Source organism: Patagioenas fasciata, chromosome 5 (assembly GCF_037038585.1).
Source record: "Patagioenas fasciata isolate bPatFas1 chromosome 5, bPatFas1.hap1, whole genome shotgun sequence".
NCBI lineage: Eukaryota > Metazoa > Chordata > Aves > Columbiformes > Columbidae > Patagioenas > Patagioenas fasciata.
Genome location: NC_092524.1, coordinates 25,217,624 through 25,236,636, shown reverse-complemented (window position 1 = coordinate 25,236,636; position 19,013 = coordinate 25,217,624). Strand labels below are relative to the sequence as shown.

Genomic DNA, 19,013 nt, shown 5'->3' with positions numbered 1-19,013 from the left:
GGTGAGACTGCATCTGGAATATTGTGTCCAGTTCTGGGCCCCTCAGTTCAAGAAGGACAGGGAACTACTGGAGAGAGTCCAGCACAGAGCAACAAAGATGATTAAGCGAGTGTGGCATCTCCCTTATGAGGAAAGTCTGGGGGAGCTGGGTCTCTTTAGTTTGGAGAAGAGGAGACTGAGGGGTAACCTCATTAATGTTTATAAATATATAAAGGGCAAGTGTCACGAGGGTGGAGCCAGGCTCTTCTCGGTGACAACCAACAGCAGGACAAGGGGTAATGGGTTCAAACTGGAACACAAGAGGTTCCACTTAAATTTGAGAAGAAACTTCTTCTCAGTGAGGATAACAGAGTACTGGAACAGGCTGCCCAGGGAGGTCTCCTCTGGAGACATTCAAAACCCACCTGGACGCCTTCCTGTGTAGCCTCGTCTAGGTGTTCCTGCTCCAACAGGGGGATTGGACTAGATGATCTTTCAAGGCCCCTTCCAATCCCTAACATTCTGTTATTCTGTTATTCTGTGATGTGGTCCGCTTACAATTTTTTTATTGCTGTCTCATGCTTGGTCTATTCTATTTCCACATGTTCTCACCTAACACAATTATATCTTTGTTAGATAGATTTCAGTCTCATGAAATGTTTTGCTACTATTCAGCTTACCACCTTCATTTTATACTGGCTGCCCACCAGGTGCAGAGAGGAGCAACTAGCTAGCGCAGCGGGTGTGGCAGCTAGCACAGCGGGGTGCAGAGAGCACTTGTTGTTTGTCATTCCCACCGACTTATTGCCAGCGTCCCAGACTGCTGATGACCATGGTCGCCTCCAGAAGGAGAGCTTGTCTCAAAAAGACTGTGGCAACGCAGACTGAGGTTCTGTCCCAAACGGTGGCTGTTCAGGTCTCCGGCTGCAAGGAGTGCCAGAGCCTGCTGCTGCCGGAGGAGGGAGGCCAGCACTCTACTTGTGTGAGGTGTGAGCAGGTGCAAGATCTGCTCGACATGGTTGTGAAGCTTAAGGAGGAGGTTGAGACGCTGAGGTCCATCAGGGAGTGCGAAAGGGAGATCGACTGGTGGAGTAACACCCTTACGTGCGGGTTGGAAAGGCCCCAGGGAGGTACCCCCGAAAAGGAGATGGACCTCCTGCCCTCTTGGACAGAGGTGGAGGTCCTGAGACAGCCCCACCTTTGTCGCTGTCAGGCAGAGGTAAATGACCTAAAAGAAGATGAGGGTTGGAAGCTTATTCCAGTTCGGCATCACAGGCAGCCCCCCTCCCTGCCTGATTTGCCTCCCCAGGTGCCCCTCCGTAATAGGTTTGAGGCCCTGGATCTTGAAGAAGAGGTAGGTGAGGAGGTGGTGCCAAGCCTGCCTACAAGATCACATAGGAAGAGGCGGTTGACTACACAACTGAAGACTACCTCTGATAAGAAAGATAGAAGGGTGATTGTAATAGGAAATTCCGTTCTGAAAGGAACAGAGGGCCCAATATGCAGGGTTGACCCTCATCTTAGGGAAGTCTGTAGTCTACCTGGAGCCCGGATCAAGGATATTGCTAGAGAGCTCCCCAGACTGGTGCACCCGACAGACTACTACCCGCTGCTGGTCTTCCAGACGGATGGGGAGGAAGTTGCTTCCCGTAGTCTGAGGGGAATGAAGAATGACTTCAAGGTCTTGGGAAGGATGGTGAAAGATTCAGGGGCTCAAGTGATCTTCTCTTCACTCCTTCCCTCTTCAAGTGACGATGTGGGGTGGAATGGGAAAATTCAATCTCTAAATGGTTGGCTCCAAGACTGGTGCTACAGGCAGGGCTTTGGTTTTTTTGATAATAGCTGGTTTTATAAGACTCCAGTCCGGACAGTGTTATGCAGGAAAGGCTTATCTCGCAGAGGCAAAAGGATGCTGGGGCAGGAATTAGCTGGGCTCATTTGGAGAGCTTTAAACTAGGCTCGAAGGGGGATGGGGTTGTGGTTGGGCTTGCCCCAGTGGGGCAGTATTCTAAAACAGATGAGGACCGGGTGGCCTCCTGTGCCCCTAGGGAGAAATTGGTGTGCTCTGCTCGCTCCCTGAAATGCCTGTACACCAATGCGCGCAGCATGGGGAATAAGCAGGAGGAGTTAGAATCCTATGTTCGGTCGGGAGATTATGATCTGGTGGCAATTACAGAAACGTGGTGGGACAGTTCACATGACTGGAATGTGGTCATGGATGGCTACGCCCTTTTCAGGAAAGACAGGCCAGCCAGGCGTGGTGGTGGAGTTGCTCTCTATGTGAGAGAGCAACTGCAATGTACTAAATTCTGCCCAGGAGCGGATGAGGAGTGAGTTGAGAGTGTATGGGTCAGAATTAAGGGGCAGGCTGGCAGGGGTGATACTGTTGTAGGCGTCTATTACAGGCCACCAGATCAGGCTGAGGAAGTTGATGAGGCCTTCTATGCGCAGCTGAGAGTGGCCTCACAGTCACAGGCCCTGGTTGTTGTGGGTGATTTTAACTTCCCTGATGTTTGCTGGAAGGACCATTCAGCCAGCCAGCCACAGTCCAGGAGGTTCCTCCAGTGCATTGATGATAACTTCCTCATGCAGATGGTGGAGGAGCCGACCAGGAGAGCTACACTGCTGGATCTCATCCTTACTAACAAAGAGGGTCTGGTCGAAGTGGTAAAGGTCGAGGGCTGCCTGGGTTGCAGTGACCACGAGATGGTGGATTTCAGCATCTCCTGTGGCAGGAACAGAATAGCAAGTAGAATTGCAACCCTGGACTTTGGCAGGGCTAATTTCGGCCTTTTCAAGCAATTGCTGGGGGAAATCCCATGGGCAAGACTGCTTGAAGGAAAAGGGGCCCAAGAGAGCTGGATTGCATTCAGAGATTGCTTCTTCCATGCTCAGGATTAGAGCATCCCCACATGTAGGAAGTCGACGAAGGGAGCCAGGAGGCCTGTGTGGTTGAATAGGGATCTGTTGGGTATGCTCAAGCAGAAGAGGCGAGTTTACAGGTCATGGAAGCAGGGACTGGCCACTTGGGAGGAATATAAGGCTGCTGTTAGAGGATGCAGGAGGGCAGCTAGGGTAGCCAAGGCCTCCTTAGAATTACAGCTGGCGAGAGGGGTCAAGGACAGCAAGAAGAACTTTTTCAAATACATAGCAGATAAAACTAATACCAGAGGCAATGTAGGCCCACTGATGAATGAGGTGGGTGCCCTGGTGGCAGAAGACACAGAGAAGGCAGAATTTCTGAATGCCTTCTTTGTCTCTGTCTACTCCGCTGGAGGCTGTCCTGAGGAGCCCTGTACCCCTGAGACCCCGGATGAAGCCAGGTCAATGGAGGAGTTTGCTTTAGTCGATGAGGACTGGGTCAGGGAACAATTAAATAGTCTGGACGTCCATAAATCCATGGGTCCAGATGGGATGCATCCGCGGGTGCTGAGGGAGATGGCTGAAGTCATTGCTAGACCGCTCTCCATCATTTTTGCCAAGTCTTGGGAAACGGGAGAGGTGCCTGAGGATTGGAGGAAAGCAAATGTCACTTCAGTCTTCAAAAAGGGCAAGAAGGAGGACCCGGGTAATTATAGACCGGTCAGCCTCACCTCTGTCCCTGGGAAAGTAATGGAACAGCTTATCCTTGGTGTCATCTCAAGGCACATCAGGGATAATAGGGTCATTAGGGGCAGTCAGCATGGCTTTACCAAGGGTAAGTCATGCTTGACCAACCTCATAGCCTTTTATGAGAATGTAACAAGGTGGATGGATGATGGCAGAGCGGTGGATGTGGTCTACCTTGACTTCAGTAAAGCCTTTGACACAGTCCCTCACAGCATCCTCACAGCTAAATTGAGGAGGTGTGGTCTAGACAACAGAGTAGTGAGGTGGGTTGCAAACTGGCTTAAAGAGAGAAGCCAGAGAGTGGTGGTCAATGGTGCGGAGTCCAGTTGGAGGCCAGTATCTAGTGGAGTGCCTCAGGGGTCAGTACTGGGGCCAATATTATTCAATATATTCATTAATGATTTGGACGAGGGAATTGAGTGTACTATCAGCAAGTTTGCTGATGACACTAAGCTGGGAGGAGTGGCTGACACGCCAGAAGGCTGTGCTGCCATCCAGCGGGACCTGGACAGGCTGGAGAGTTGGGCGGGGCATAACCTGATGGAATTTAACAAGGGAAAGTGTAGAGTCCTGCATCTGGGCAGGAACAATCCCAAGTTCCAGTATAGGTTGGGGCATGACCTATTAGAGAGCAGTGTAGGGGAAAGCGATCTGGGGGTCCTGGTGGACAACAAGATGACCATGAGCCAGCACTGTGCCCTTGTGGCCAGGAAGGCTAATGGCATCCTTGGGTGTATTACAAGGGGGGTGGTCAGTAGATCGAGAGAGGTCCTCCTTCCCCTCTACTCTGCCCTGGTGAGACCCCATCTGGAATATTGTGTCCAGTTCTGGGCCCCTCAGTTCAAGAAGGACAGGGAACTGCTGGAGAGGGTCCAGCGTAGGGCAACAAAGATGATTAAGGGAGTGGAGCATCTCCCTTATGAAGAAAGGCTGAGGGAGCTGGGTCTCTTTAGTTTGGAGAAGAGGAGACTGAGGGGTGACCTTATTAATGTTTATAAATATATAAAGGGTGAGTGCCACGAGGACAGAGTCAGGCTCTTCTCAGTGGCAAACAATGATAGGACAAGGGGCAATGGGATCAAGCTGGAACACAAGAGGTTCCACTTAAATTTGAGAAAGAACTTCTCAGTGAGGGTAACAGAGCACTGGAACAGGCTACTCAGGGAGGTTGTGGAGTCTCCTTCCCTGGAGACATTCAAAGCCCGCCTGGACACATTCCTGTGCGACCTCACCTAGGCGTTCCTGCTCCAGCAGGGGGATTGGACTAGATGATCTTTTGAGGTCCCTTCCAATCCCAAACATACTGTGATACTGTGATACTGTGATACTATTATTAGTTTCTTGGAGTTTCTTTCTCCCTCTGCCATGCTAACTAAAGATTTTCTTCCTCAAGATCTATAATCTTCAGATATTTATGTAGCAGTGTTGGACTAGTCTTTTTCTCCTAAAATAAGTTTTTCTTCCAGCTCTGAATATCTTGTTTGTTGATATCATTTTGATTATAAGATTACTAGACTTATGGTGATATTATACCCGTGATTGCATCAGAATCATGTAGTGTACATAGTGAAGATGATAGACTAGGTTAGTGTGAAGTATACTGATAAAATTTCTTGGTCATCCCATATTGCTTTGAATCCAATATTCTTTCATGTGCAGGAAATACATATGATCAAGGCTGTGGTGACTGACAGTGTCTCCTCCTCCTATACAATGAATTTATTTTCAGAGGAGAAGAGCAGGGGCAAGCAACAGTTATTTGGTTTCTTAGTGAGACTGCCTTTAATGCAGCATAAATGAGATTCAGTGTATCTGTATTTGGAATGGATGTTTCTTTTAAAGCTTTTAAATTATTTAAAGTTTCATACCTGTTTTACATAATATTGATTATTTTAAATACAAATTAATGTGGATAACAGCATAATAAAACTTAGCAGTTCTGTAGAATTACATTTATGAAATATTTTAGAGATGTTCACTAATTATTATAATACAACTTCTTAGAAGTTGGTTGAAAATATATGATCCATTTTTAAATGAGTGGACTGCCCTATATTTTTGAATGGTCTGTGTTGGATGTGTTGTCATGTGAGTAACCAAGTTTAAATTTCTACAATGTCTGGATTTATGGAATGCTGATATAACTTTGAAGTCACTGGGAGTTCAGTAACTCTGAAGTTGAGGTCATAAGATTTCCATCACTGGGTAGCCAAAATCACAGTTAAAAACAGCTCTTCAGTTAACGTATTCTATTAAAAATCCCAATCAACTAACCAAAACAAACAAATAAACAAACCACTTTGGCTATATAATTCAATCCTTTAGACCCCTAGACTTGCAGTATAGCACCAAGTCAAGATTACAGATATTTTATTTATTATATTACATTTTTTATACAATCATGATTTAATGTGTTCAGATGAAGAGTATTCATTGTGAGACTAAGCTGCAGTGTTTTGGTTTTTTTTTGTAGCAGTATCTGTAATGTGATACTTTCCAGAAAGAAACAACAAACTCTGTCTCTGCTAAAAAATCTGATAATGTATATATTATCTATTCAGTAAATGGCAAAAAAAATGACAAAATGTTAATATTTCACATATTTCCCAGAAAAATAAGAGAAGAAACAAAATCTGCAATGTCTTAAACAAGTGACCCAAGAATATGTTACGTTTGCATATTCAGAGTGTTGTGCTGTCATAAAGAGGGACCTTGAAAAGCTGGAGAAATGGGCTGACAGGAGCCTCATGAAGTTCAACATGGAGAAGTTCTGCACCTGAGGAATAAATTTCCATGTACCAGTGGCTGGAGTGGCTGGAGGCCACTCAGTCCGTGGGCTTGAGCAGAGGAGTTGAAACAGATGATTTCCAGAGATCCCTTCCAACCTCAGCTATTCTGTTATCCTGTGGTATTCCAATACATTGCTCTGTGTAAGCACTATATTAATTAAATTTCCATTACCCAAATTTCACTGTTTTCTTTGTGGAACTCACAGTGACTATTATCATCACGCCAGGCGTCTTGTGGCAGCTGATGACCATTCGGAACAGTTGAAGCCATAAGTATATTTGATCAGATCCAGTGAAGAATAGCCAATCTAATATTCATTATCAGTGTTAGAAACTGAATTAATTGAAATTTAAAATGTGCTCCTTTTATTTATTTATTTATTTATTTTTAAATTTTAAAAATCTTTTGTGTCTTAGGAGTTTAACCTGCTGTAGGTATTATAAGGTTTAATTTATATACATATATGCCATGTACAAAAACAAAGAAAATAATAGAAAAGTATGTTTTGTGTGCTCAATATTGCAATAAGTTCATAATGAGCAACGTTCTGAAAAACAACATTGCTTCATGAAGTAGTAGGTGATAGGTAACTAACAATACATATATATATATAACCTAAGGTTGATAATTATGTCATTAGTGTTACAATTGGAATTAATGCCTCTCAATCAGACCAATAACCAGCAGGTGAGAAGGGTTGTCGCAGATGCCATTCTGCATACTGCACTTTTTTTTATTACAGAAAAAGTAAATATTTGCTGGTTTTGGCTAGCAGATTACTTTTGTTCCTATCTTCAACAATTCATCAGGAGCCTTGGTCCATCACTGTATTTCTTTGAGTCTTTCTTTTTTTGTCTTTATCTTACTTCATATCACAGGATCGAGAAATCCAAGAGGATATATTTTAAGCAAATTTATTCTTGCATTTTTGTGTCCTCGAGGTGATGGATGAGATTACTTATCTTAATTCTAAGTGGACTGTTCCTTTTATCATACCCTTCTCAGACAGGGAACAGACACTTGTGAATTCCTAAAAGCTGTGTTTGAGATGGAAGAGGGACCTTCTTTTCCCAGATTTCTCTGTTCTGCTGCTGCTGAAACTATGAGTTACCCTTACATATCCAGTAGCTTAGTTATTATTGTTTGCTTGGTAGTATTTGAGTATCATTTGAGTTTTGCTTCTTTTTTCAATTAGCATGTTTCTTTGTCATGCAGCTTTACCTGATACATAGATCCCTGTATGTTCTAATGGGAGTCACCAAGAGTGCTTGTGTTTAATTTTTGCATCCAGCTTCCTGTGATTATATATTCCTGGTGAGAGTGACACAGATGTCATAAACTTGCTGAAACTTGTTTTTCAATTTTTGTATTGTTTCAAGCTCCATTGATTAAATTTGCCTGTTATATTAATAGTTGCTTGTATGGTATATGTTTTGAAAATGTGTATTAATTGGATGAACATGTACAGAATTGATATAGGTATTCCTATATGGATATAATATAGTTAAAATATCAGAAAAGCATGATGAAATTTGGTACTTTGATCTTCTGATTTGCAGTTTGGTAACCAGTCTACTGGAACTTCTATAAAACTGTTACTATTTATAATACGGAGACTTTATTTATTAATTAAATTGGTTTTGACACTGTGATTCCAGTTAGTAGCTAAGGACTTGCATTTCTTTCGTGCTAAGTATACTTTCATCTACCTGATTTTAGGGAGCATTGAGTGCTGCTAGGATTGCTTCTGAGTAAATGGTTTTATTACAAATTTAATTTCATAGACTGCTGAAAATCTTCTCCTCCCACTGAATGCTGCGGAAGGTTGCTAGGAACCTCAAAGGGTTATTGGCTATCACAGCTTGCTTAGCACATGGCACTACATATGTCACTTGCAATCTCTGAGTACAACAGACTTCTACCGCTGATTATTCTGTGTGGTTTTAGAGTTGGTTTGCTGTGCTTAGAATGTGAGTCCATCCCATAATAAAATGGTAGTATTCTGTGGATGCAGATTGCTGGATGTAGCAAAAACAAGTCACTGAAGATGTGAGAGAAGGAAAGACTTGAATTTTTTTTTTTTTTTTTATAAAAGCAGTAAAATTAATTAGTCCCTGAACATTTCACAGAAAACCTCTCCAGAACATCAAACCAGTCAATGACTGAGGTAGTGTGACTGTAATAATAAAATCTTAATTTTCTTACCAGCTTTTTAAGGTCCTTGTTCTTTTGAATTATTTTTGTTGTTGTTGTTGTTGTTACATGCATTCCCACATACTCTGTATAACGCCAGCACTGTACAGGATGCACTTACCACAAAATACGTGTATCTCCAAAGCCTCGAGGCACTGAACTGCCCTTTTGTTCCATGTAACCTAGTGCAGAACTACTCACAGAATGACATGCTTTACTGTGTGTCACCTTATTGCTTTATTATTAGCCTTTGTAAAGGTCAGATGGGCCTGACTCAATTCATGAGGAAACAATGCTGTACAAAGTTGTTTTTCCTAATTTTAACTCTACTGGAGTACCTGCGTACTTTCTCTGAGGTCTGCAAAAGTATTTTTGACATCGTGTGGAAAGCAGAGTACTGTGTTCAATTCGCATTGTGGTAATCAATGAGATGTAAAATTGCAGCACTTCCATGCTGCCTAGAGCCTCTCCTGACAAACCTAGTTTGGTTTGTCAGAATGCATAAAGCACTCACAAGATCATAGCATTAGCTCGATTTCTCTCTGATGTGAATGAGCACAGAAAGAAACCACCTCTTAAGAAGACATTTTCATTTGCTTAAATAACCCTGCCATGGCTGCAGTACAGCAAAATCTTTCTGTGTTATGCATATTTTTTTAGGATGGAAATAGGAAACATTACCTGTATGTGTGATACAAAAAAGCAACAAGCCCATGGACTAGCTCAATAATTGTTTCATTTCTGAAAATGTCATTCACACACAGGAAAAATCAGTCAATCTAAACTGTATTATTTAGCATATTTGTGACTACTCAAGTAAGTTACATTTGTGGCTGTCTCACTGTCTCTGATCATCTGGAACTTAAGGAAGATACAATGTAGAACTTGCAGCCTCCTTATACAAGAACAGAGAACTCTTTCTCCTAAAGTAAAATACATTTTCTAGATAGTAGCAACTTTAAACCTTTGAAAGAAGTAAGCAGTCAGGTGTTGTAGTAGTCAATTCGACGAATCCAGACGCCGGCATAAGCTCTTTGATCGAACGGGCGGGCCGGGCGAGAGTAAGGAGTCTAATTCAATGTGAATTTACCATCCGTACTCTTTAATGAACTCTTAAACAACACTGAATATCAATGTCCCCGAGACCACGTTTTTCCAAGCCTTATATACTCTATACCAAAAGGCCATGCGGCAAGTGCAGGCTACAATTGGTTACACTTACAGTCACTCATCCCCCCCCACTATGGTGATTAGCTGCAGGGCACTGTTCACAGACTGTTCATGCGCAGCGGCAATGCCCCTCCTGCAGCCTGGGTCGAGGGCAGAGCAGCTTCTGTTTACTTTCCTTTTGTCTCTGGTGTCTCAGGGAAATCCTTCCGTATAACACAGCCGCATCAAGGCCTGGCTTGTTCACAGCACACAGCCAGAAACTCTCCACAGTCAGGAATCAATTTAATGATGAATATATGAATTTGTTTGGTTCTTCCTTAGGAACTATTTTGCAGTATATATTTAGGAGGAAGAAACTGTCAATGCACTCTTTTTTGAAGTATACAGAAGATGACATATGCAAAAAAAAAAAGAAAAAAAGAAAGAAAAAGGAGCGATGGTAGAGAAACTTCTTGTCTGTGCCTCTGATGAGAATAACTACAGTCATACCTTATCAGTTCCTTGGAGATGTTTATAAAATGTTCTGTTCTCATTCCCTTTGCTACTGGAGCAAACATCAGTTATGTGTAATGGCATTTCTCTTGACAACCTTAACTGATAAGCAAAGAATTGAATGACTATTTGTAAATGAGGTATTCTTTCTCTGCACTGGTTATTCTTTTAGCATAGAAATTAAGCAGATTGAAAGTTTCTATCTCATTCTAAATCTGGTTTCCAGAACTATATGTCCATGTTCTTTGCTTAATATTGATTTTCTAATTAATAAATATGAATAAAAAGGCATTACCATTTCCAAGCTTTCACAAATTGTGTTAAACTTCTTGGCAGTGACAAAAACCAACCAACCAAACAAAAAATCCTGAATGTCATTTAAAACTGGGATTGTGTTTTAGTTTAGCGATGTGTTTCAAGTATTCTATCTACTCTTTCAACTAGTAAGTCAGCAGTAATGAGTTTTCAGCTTATGATTTGATTGCATGATCTAGATTTAGAAAGATGCAGACTCTGAAGGTAATAACACATAACATCTTCCCAGAGAATAGATGGAGAACTGTATATGTTTGAATCACTCTCTCCACATGATTGTGTCAGGAGTTCAGTTCCTTAAGTCACTACTTGTGAATTCTGGGCCACAGATTGGGGGAAATAGGTCAGGGAAAATGTGGAGAATGTTCTGGAAGTAAGACATCCAAAATTCTTCCTGAGATAACTTAGGAGTTCTCTGAACCACTGAAACCAATCTTAAACAGAGATGTGTCACAAACATTATTTTCTCTGAAGTTCCATTTCTAAACTCTGATAGCAGCATCATTCATTGGATTTGTGTGTTTTAGGAGTTTTAAATTGTTTGGGGATAAAAATCTACTTCCAGAGTTGAAACTTGGCCTCATTATACTGGATCTCAGGCAAGGAATAGATTTTATTTCTGGAGAGCATTTGAAGAAAGGGTCAAATCCATGTGGGTATGTTTTGGTTCTAAGTTTCACATTTATAGAGGTATTTTTATAGCAAAAAGCTGATTTCTTCTTTAATACTTCAATACCTAGCTGAAGTTTTGCTGCATATAGATCATCATTGGAATTAGAGGTTTGAATGGTTTGTTCCTAGACTCATTCTTTTGTTCTTATTCTTTGTACTCAGGACTTTAGCAGAGTTATTTTGGATACAAGGCTAAAATATGGTCCAAATTTTATTTTATGTAATGTATTCTGAACTCTGTCCCTTGGTCCTATGTTCATTACTGCCAGACAAGTTAAGCAGGTCTACAGTGCATTTACCAGTTCCATGGAGGCATTGCTCCATGAGTTCCTCTGCAACTGCAGTCACACAAGGTGTGATTATTTTTTCTTTCTTTTTTACTTTCCCTAATCTTGGATAGAAATGGCCTTTTTTGGGAAATGCTATGAAAGTTCAGACAGAAATTGAAAAAGTGATGAAGCTTATAGCCTGTGAACATTTAAGTAATATTTATAACTATTTCATCCTTCTTGATGTATGACTAGGCAACCAAGAACAAAAAAACAGTGTTTTTCTCTACTGTAGGTTTGATCGAGCTTGAATCTTTTCTTGAACTCTGTTCAAAGGATATTCATACTTTGAGTATGCTGTTAAGTAGCACATGAACACTGTTTTCTGGAATGTATTCCAGGATGCTAGGTGTATATTGTATTGAGTATCCAAAGATACTTTCAGATCTTTGAAATGCTCTGTTGAACAATGTCTGACATAGACTGTATAGACTAGAATTCATTTCCAGACCAGATTCAGGTTACTGATCTAGAAGGAATTGTACCTTTTATATGGTCTGATTACAAAAGTATTAATCACAAATGAAGGAAATGGAACACAGTACTACTTTGTCAAAACTAGATTACCAACATGTGCACTCCTTTTCATTCTAGCCCTAGAAGTTTTACATAGCTAGCAAACATGGCTGTGATTCAGGCGCACAAAATCTAGCAAATAGACTTCTTTTCTGGAAGAGCTGAATGAAGTTCAACCCATCAAGCTGAAGCAGGAATTGAAATGAGTTTTCCCTCTTTCCTACCAAATACTTTAACTGCTAGGTTATATGCAAAAGAAGAATGCTTGCACTCCTGGTCATTTAAACAACCAACTTTGTTCCCTAGGATGTGTGGATACCCTAGATTTTTAGTAATCTTAAAAAAAAAAAAATCATAGATTATTACACATGCATTACAGTGGAACTAAAATGTAGACTAAATCTAGGTATAGAATAAAAACAGGAAGAAAAAAAATGAGGACGTTCCTGAAAGTATCACAGTTCCTCATTTGCAATCAAAAAGGGGGCATTAATGTATAGATAATTCAAGTACAGCTGTTGTTCACAGACAATACAAATTAATACTCCAGATGGTAAAATTCTGCTTGCAAAAGTTTCTAAAAGGCTGAACCTGCTTGTGAAGTCTAAATCTGCTTTGAGACTTTATAAGGCCTACCAGATACTAACTTTACTTGATTCCAAATTTATAATCTGAAAATGCCTAGACTTTATGGCACTGAATTTTCTGGAGACAAAAATTTACAAGTCAAGTCCATATATGTTAATGAGGGGCTGGGCAGGTCATAAATATAGTATTTTCAAAAAGGTCAGCTCTGCCTTTGGTTCTGTTTGTGCCATTTTCTGTCAGTTTGTTTCATTATGCATGTGTGCATGCTTCTTTTGCATGAATCTGGTCTTGACAGTTTTGGAAGAATGGGATGTTGAGCTAGAACTGAAACCATTTTTCACATCATGGTAATCAGTATAACAGGAAGAAAGCAAACATCCCTGGTAGAGTTGTGATACTTATTCCTTTCTTACCTTGCTGAGGGAATAGAACTAATTTTAAATTGAAGGTCATTTCCGTATCATATCCTTTTCAGAGGAAATAAAAGGATTTTGATGTCCTTTGCAGGTCTAAAACCCTTTTCCAAAGGAGGTTCAGGCTTTTCAGGCCTGTTTCTGTCTATTAAAACTGGATCATCCATTCTGAACCACCAATGTTGTACTATACGACCTGTGTGACCAGTAATACATAATCAGGCAATGTATATGTTTTCATAATTTTAAATTCTATTTATTTTTTGAAAATTAATGAAAATATATGTTTAAAGGGAAATAGGTTGTTATTTAATGAACAATTTACAGACAGGAAAGCAATTGATATTTTTAACTGCCTTGCTGTAGACTAGTAAACTATACTGTTGCAATAGCACTCAATGAAAATATTTTGATCTTTAATCTCTAATGGCTTTACAGTGATTGTTTTGTGGTTTGTTTTTATTTTGTTTTGTTTTCAGTTTTCAATAACAATTTCAGGATTGTTCCCTGATTGTTTTTTTTTTTTTTTTCAGCTAATAGTGTATTGCACCTCCTAGTAATGCAAGCTTCAGTGATTTCTGCTCAATATGTTGCATGGAATATCAGTTATGCATCAATCCTTGCTTGTCAGTCTCCACCTTACACTCACTTCTTTTCATAAAATATTACAAGTTTGTTTAGATGTAATACATGCAAATAGCTAGTGACACACTATTGACATTCTTATCAGTGATTTTACTCACCCCTCGTATTTTCTTACTTGCTTATTAGAAAAAGGCAACAAGCTCTGGTTTAACAAATGGTATATAAAAACGCCTTTGAAATCCAAGTCATATATACCTTTATATAATCTATGAATTCAGCATTGTGCACATTTCATAAAGAGAGAGGGGTTTTTTGTATCACTTATGATGAAGTGTTGATACCATGGTAAATTGCTATAGGTTGAAAATGAGATTTTAGTTCTATGAGGCCCAATACAGATCTTATTCCAAACCAATATCTGAGGATTTTGCTATCTGAGACTGATATTGCTAAGTACAGCTTAACACTTCACTAATATTCTTCTTAAAATATGTATTATGCCACAAATTTACACAGTCAGAAAGCTATATGATTCATGTATGACTGCTGGACAATATGTGCAATATCTTAAAAATTAACTGTTTTGTGTGATGCTCTATGTCAATTATTCAAGCAGTTTAGCAAGACTTAATATCATCATAATGACTGCATAAGTGTGTGTTTTGTAATGAGATGTACAGTTGTGGTATGAGCATCGCTACATCTGTTGTGTGGAACTGGAATTACTTAAGGTGTTCCACACAGAAGTTTCACCAGACAAGTGAAGCCATATTGACTTCCAGAGTACAACTGAGTTCTAGTTTGCCTCTTCTGTTAATTTCATAATAAGAATTTGTCCAGAAAAATGATTATAATATAATCACTGGATGGGGTAATAGTCATTAAGTTAAAAATTAAGCTATCAACTGAAGTTGTATTATGCTTGATAAAGAGGGCTCCACTATTTATTTTGAGGTGACAAAAGCATAAATATTTAGTTCATTCTCTGCATTGCCTGTTGAATGCAGTTTGTCACTATGACTTTGCTATGACCTTGCTTTAACACTGTATATTCTTGTGAATTTCTGAGTAGACTTCCCTTTCCTGGAATTATTCTCCCAGGTATAACAATGATGTGTAGCTAAACACGTATAGTACAAGAAAAATCATTATGTTCATTAGTATAAGACAAATTGTATTCTCCATATACTCCCGAAGGGAATCTGCTAGCTTTATAGATGTTAGCTATATATGTTAGATATCCATTAGCTTTATAGCTTTATCTGTTAGATTTATAGATGAACAAACCAGGTCAAATCTTTCATAGTAAAAATAAATTAAACAGCTGGTTGTCAGATGAGTATCTGGAGACTACTATTAGTAGTCAATAGAACTGATCATAAAATGCGGGAAATATTGGCAGGAGGAAATATTTTTAATGACATTTTATGTTTATAAACATGAGCACAGAAACTCACATTAAAAAGACACTAGACCGGTTTTTCACACTGTACTCTTGCTTTGAAATGAATCACTCACAGTTTTGTATTAGTTAGGTTTAATAAGACAGTCCAGAAGATTGTTTCAACATGGATTAACTTGTCTATTGATTAGATGTACAATAAAAATTCCAGTCAATAAATAAGCATGAGTGAATTTCTTTGCTGTAGCAGATTGCCTAGAAAAGCTGAGAATATTATTTTAGACATTGGTATATATAGCTTAACACAACTTGTTTTGGAGAGATAGACATGCAGAATTACCTAATCTCCATCTGCTTAAATCAAATGCAGAAGTATAAAAATATTAACATACCAGACATGCAACTATTATTTGATGTTTTGTTTTGTTTGTTTGTATTTTTTTTCTTTTCTTTTTCCTTTTTTTTTTTTTTTTTCCCATCTGGCATTCTTGAAAGAAGAAAAATGACAAGTGCAGTATATACAAAAATTATAGGTCCCATGCAGAAGAATAATCCTTACTCAGGATTTCATTAAGCTAAAATATCAGGAAAAAATGTAGTTACTACCTTGCAACAAATAATCAAGGTTTACGGAGGTTTGACCAGTTCCTTAGTACAAAAAAGTTCTGTTTTGATAAGCATACAAAATAAAATAGAACTCTGAAATAGCAGAACATGTCAACAATTGAAGGGAATGATAACCAGCAAGAATGCCTTTCCAAATCACCAAGAAAACATCAATATCCAGTTTTACTGCGCAGTGAGTCAGCAGTTATTCAGAGGTGGGAATTAACTTCTTCACAGTTACTGGTAGTACAATATTTGTATAAAGACATTTTTCCTTGTTTAAGAAACTATCTGGAGTAGCATTTTGTCTCTGTACCCTCTTGGACTGTTGAAAGATTTTAGACCAAATTTTTATCAGTTACTAGCATAAGTCTGAAGTAGAATCAGTGCTCTTGAAATGAGGAGCTGAGCACAAGATTAATAATATTGATTGTTTTCAGCAGATTTCTTGCAATCCTCCTTGCTGAGTTACTCAAGCAAATATTATACTCTTCTCTCAACAATAATACATATTTCATCTTTTTCCTACTAACACTTCATTTTCTTCATAATGATGTCCTTGGTCCAAATCTTCAACATTTCATTTTCTTGTAGTCTGTATCCAGAAAATGAAGCCATTTTGAATCTCTTTTCTTTTGGGGAACAGAGGGAGACAAGAAATATCTTTTTGGTGTACATCTATTTTTTTTTTTTTTTTTTTTTAAGCATAAGTGCATGGCACGTGAGATTTTTCAGTGTAAATATAGTAGATTTTGTACCAAATTATAGTCTTTGAAATTTAGGATGAGTCTGCTTGCAACTTAGTTTTTCATACGTCTCAAGAGACTTCATTTCTCTATTTTTTGCTTGCTTCCAAAGGATTTCCTTTGGTAGCTGCTTAGTACAATTCCCATTTTAATCATTCTGTCGGAAAGCTTAATATAATATTTTTTTAATAAAAATGAAAAAAAAAATCTCTTCTGTTGTTTATTTACATGTTCTTGAATTGTTAAAAACAGACTTCTCACTGAAGTGAGAAAGCAGACATGTAGGTCTATGTTTCTGGTACTCTCATTAAGTTTATTTTCAGAAACTTTACCTTAACATTGAACAGCCTATGAAATCAGGATCATACTTTACAAGGGAGAGAAACACCACACACTCAGTTTTTGCTTTAATAATGATACGCTGAAAAATGAACATACATATGGGGAAACTTCTTCTCAATAAATAACTACTTAATTTTGGATTATATTTGGAATTTACTTGTATTATGATAACTCTCAGGAGTACAAATTAAGATATTTGCCGGGAACTGCAAACTTACATCATTGTGTAGAATGACTAGAGGTAAAGCAACTTAGGAAATTCTTTATAGTAAGTCCCTAAATAGAAAAAGAAATCTCAGATCTCTGTTTACTCCCAGTAACTTTCTTCCTCCTGTTCAATGAACCATTTTACACATTTCAGTTTCCATGGATGTTTTCACTGTTTGTAAGTACCTCTGAAAAATGAAGCTCTTTTAACCAGCGGGTTATTTTTAAATAATTTTCTATCATTGATGTCTTTGCTTATATTTTATTTGACACTAATATGCCATCCAATATATTTTTCTTTCTTGTTCCTCTATTAAGGAGGGTTTTTTGTTTGTTTGTTTGTTTTTAATTATACTTATTCCATACTGTTAAATATGAGTTAAATTAATATTGATATCTAAGTATATGTAGATACCAAAATTTACAAATGCTTCCAGAATCCTACAAATGTTAACACGTTATATGCATCATTATCTTTATGTATATAGCTCAGTTGGTAAGAAATAGACAGTGGAAGTTAGGAGATCTGTTTTCAGGTTCATATTCTGTCACAGATTCCCTGTATGTTCCTTAATAAGAAAACAAAGCTACAGATCAGAAATAAAGGTAATGGAGTGATCAAGGCACATTGTTATGTCTCAATACACTATGATTTGTTATGTTTCAATCTTCAGTTTGATCCAGAAGTAAATGCAAACTTTTTCAAATTAGTTCAGGGGTCAAAAGTAGTGAGACACAAAAATAACATCCCTATCATGTGGCCACAAGCTGTGAACATATGGCATGCCTTTACCACATCATTTGGAAGAACCTATTAGGCTCTCCAGGACACACATTCAACCATCTCTCTATTTTTTTTTTCTTTCTGATTGGAGGAGAGGGCTGTGTTGATCAAGGCATAAATTATTTGCAAGGTGCTGTTCAAATAGTATTATCAAGAAAATAAGTATTTTTTTTTATGTAGTGTAGTGATATTTTCTGTGGCATCCTCGATTTTGGACTATTAATAAAGGAAAAATTACCTCTGAGGAAAAAGGCCCTTCCATGAAAAGCTGATGGCTGATTCAGGGAGACACAGTCCAGATCCAGTTTCAAACAACTTATAATAAGTAGTCCCATCCATAACTTCCAAACTGTTCTGCAATGAGTCACAGACACAGCAGGACATTGGTTTTAAGCTCCATTACCCTCCAGTTCCTGTATGGGAACTGCTGATGACCCAGTATAGCAGCACAAACTCTGTCTTCGTGTTAAGTAAAAGCTGCAGACTGCATAAAAACAGGAGGTTTACATAAATGCCTAGTATTTCTGGGTGAAAAAGCTTATCAAATAATCAAATAAGTAGGGAGGGCAAGAAATATCCGTGCCTGTTATATCAGGAGCTTCCTACAGAGACCCAGCTTTTGTCTCACAGAAAGTGGAATTTACTTAGTTCCCAAAAGATTTCAAGGTGATAGGTAACTCTTTCAAAACCAAGGACTGTGTCCTGCACTGTGACACTGAGGTGACATGTTTGGAGTCGAGTGTTAGAAAGAAGGAATAAACAGTTCCTTGTTTCTGTATCCTTCTTACAAAGATTCTCATAAATAAATAAATAAACGGAAACTCTTCAGAATTAGTAAAGACTAAGAAAGCTCTGTGGAGGTTGCTAGGCAGCCGAGGCCAGAGGAATAGAAAGCAGGTAGGTCTTTGAAAAGCAGAATCAGAGGCTTGTGGGCTATCTGGAGTCACCATTTACTCAGTCATCTTTTTTTCATAAACAAGAGACAGCAGAATTTATTTTTCTTCAGTAAATAAGCCATGTTTTTAAACTATTTGAAATAAATGCCTGTTTTATATGTCATTCCTATCAGCATTTTCAAGCTACGTAATTATATATATTATTATTAATTCTAAAGTTTATTTATTCATTGACTGAAACAGAAATCAGGTGCAATATATCCAGTCAATAATTTTAAAATTATTTAGCAGAGTATTTAATTTTTAAACTTTTCTCCAGTTTTCATTTTCACCATAATGTACATGTAGGACTCTAAATTCCAATGCTGGAAGATATACT

General features: G+C 38.6%; 1 protein-coding gene across 12 annotated transcripts in view; it reads left to right on the top strand.

Moving 5' to 3' along the window:
- The window catches only part of LRRC4C (leucine rich repeat containing 4C), a 572,608-nt gene that overhangs the window by 486,116 nt on the left and 67,479 nt on the right, over positions 1–19,013 (top strand). For 2 of the 12 annotated variants that reach the window (XR_011739326.1, XR_011739329.1), the window contains one exon: positions 6,199–7,698. The exons of the other annotated variants lie outside the window; for them this stretch is intronic. The gene's annotated coding sequence lies outside the window, so the exon portion shown is untranslated. Of the gene's footprint in view, positions 1–6,198; positions 7,699–19,013 lie in introns of those variants that run through there. 12 annotated transcript variants of the gene reach the window in all.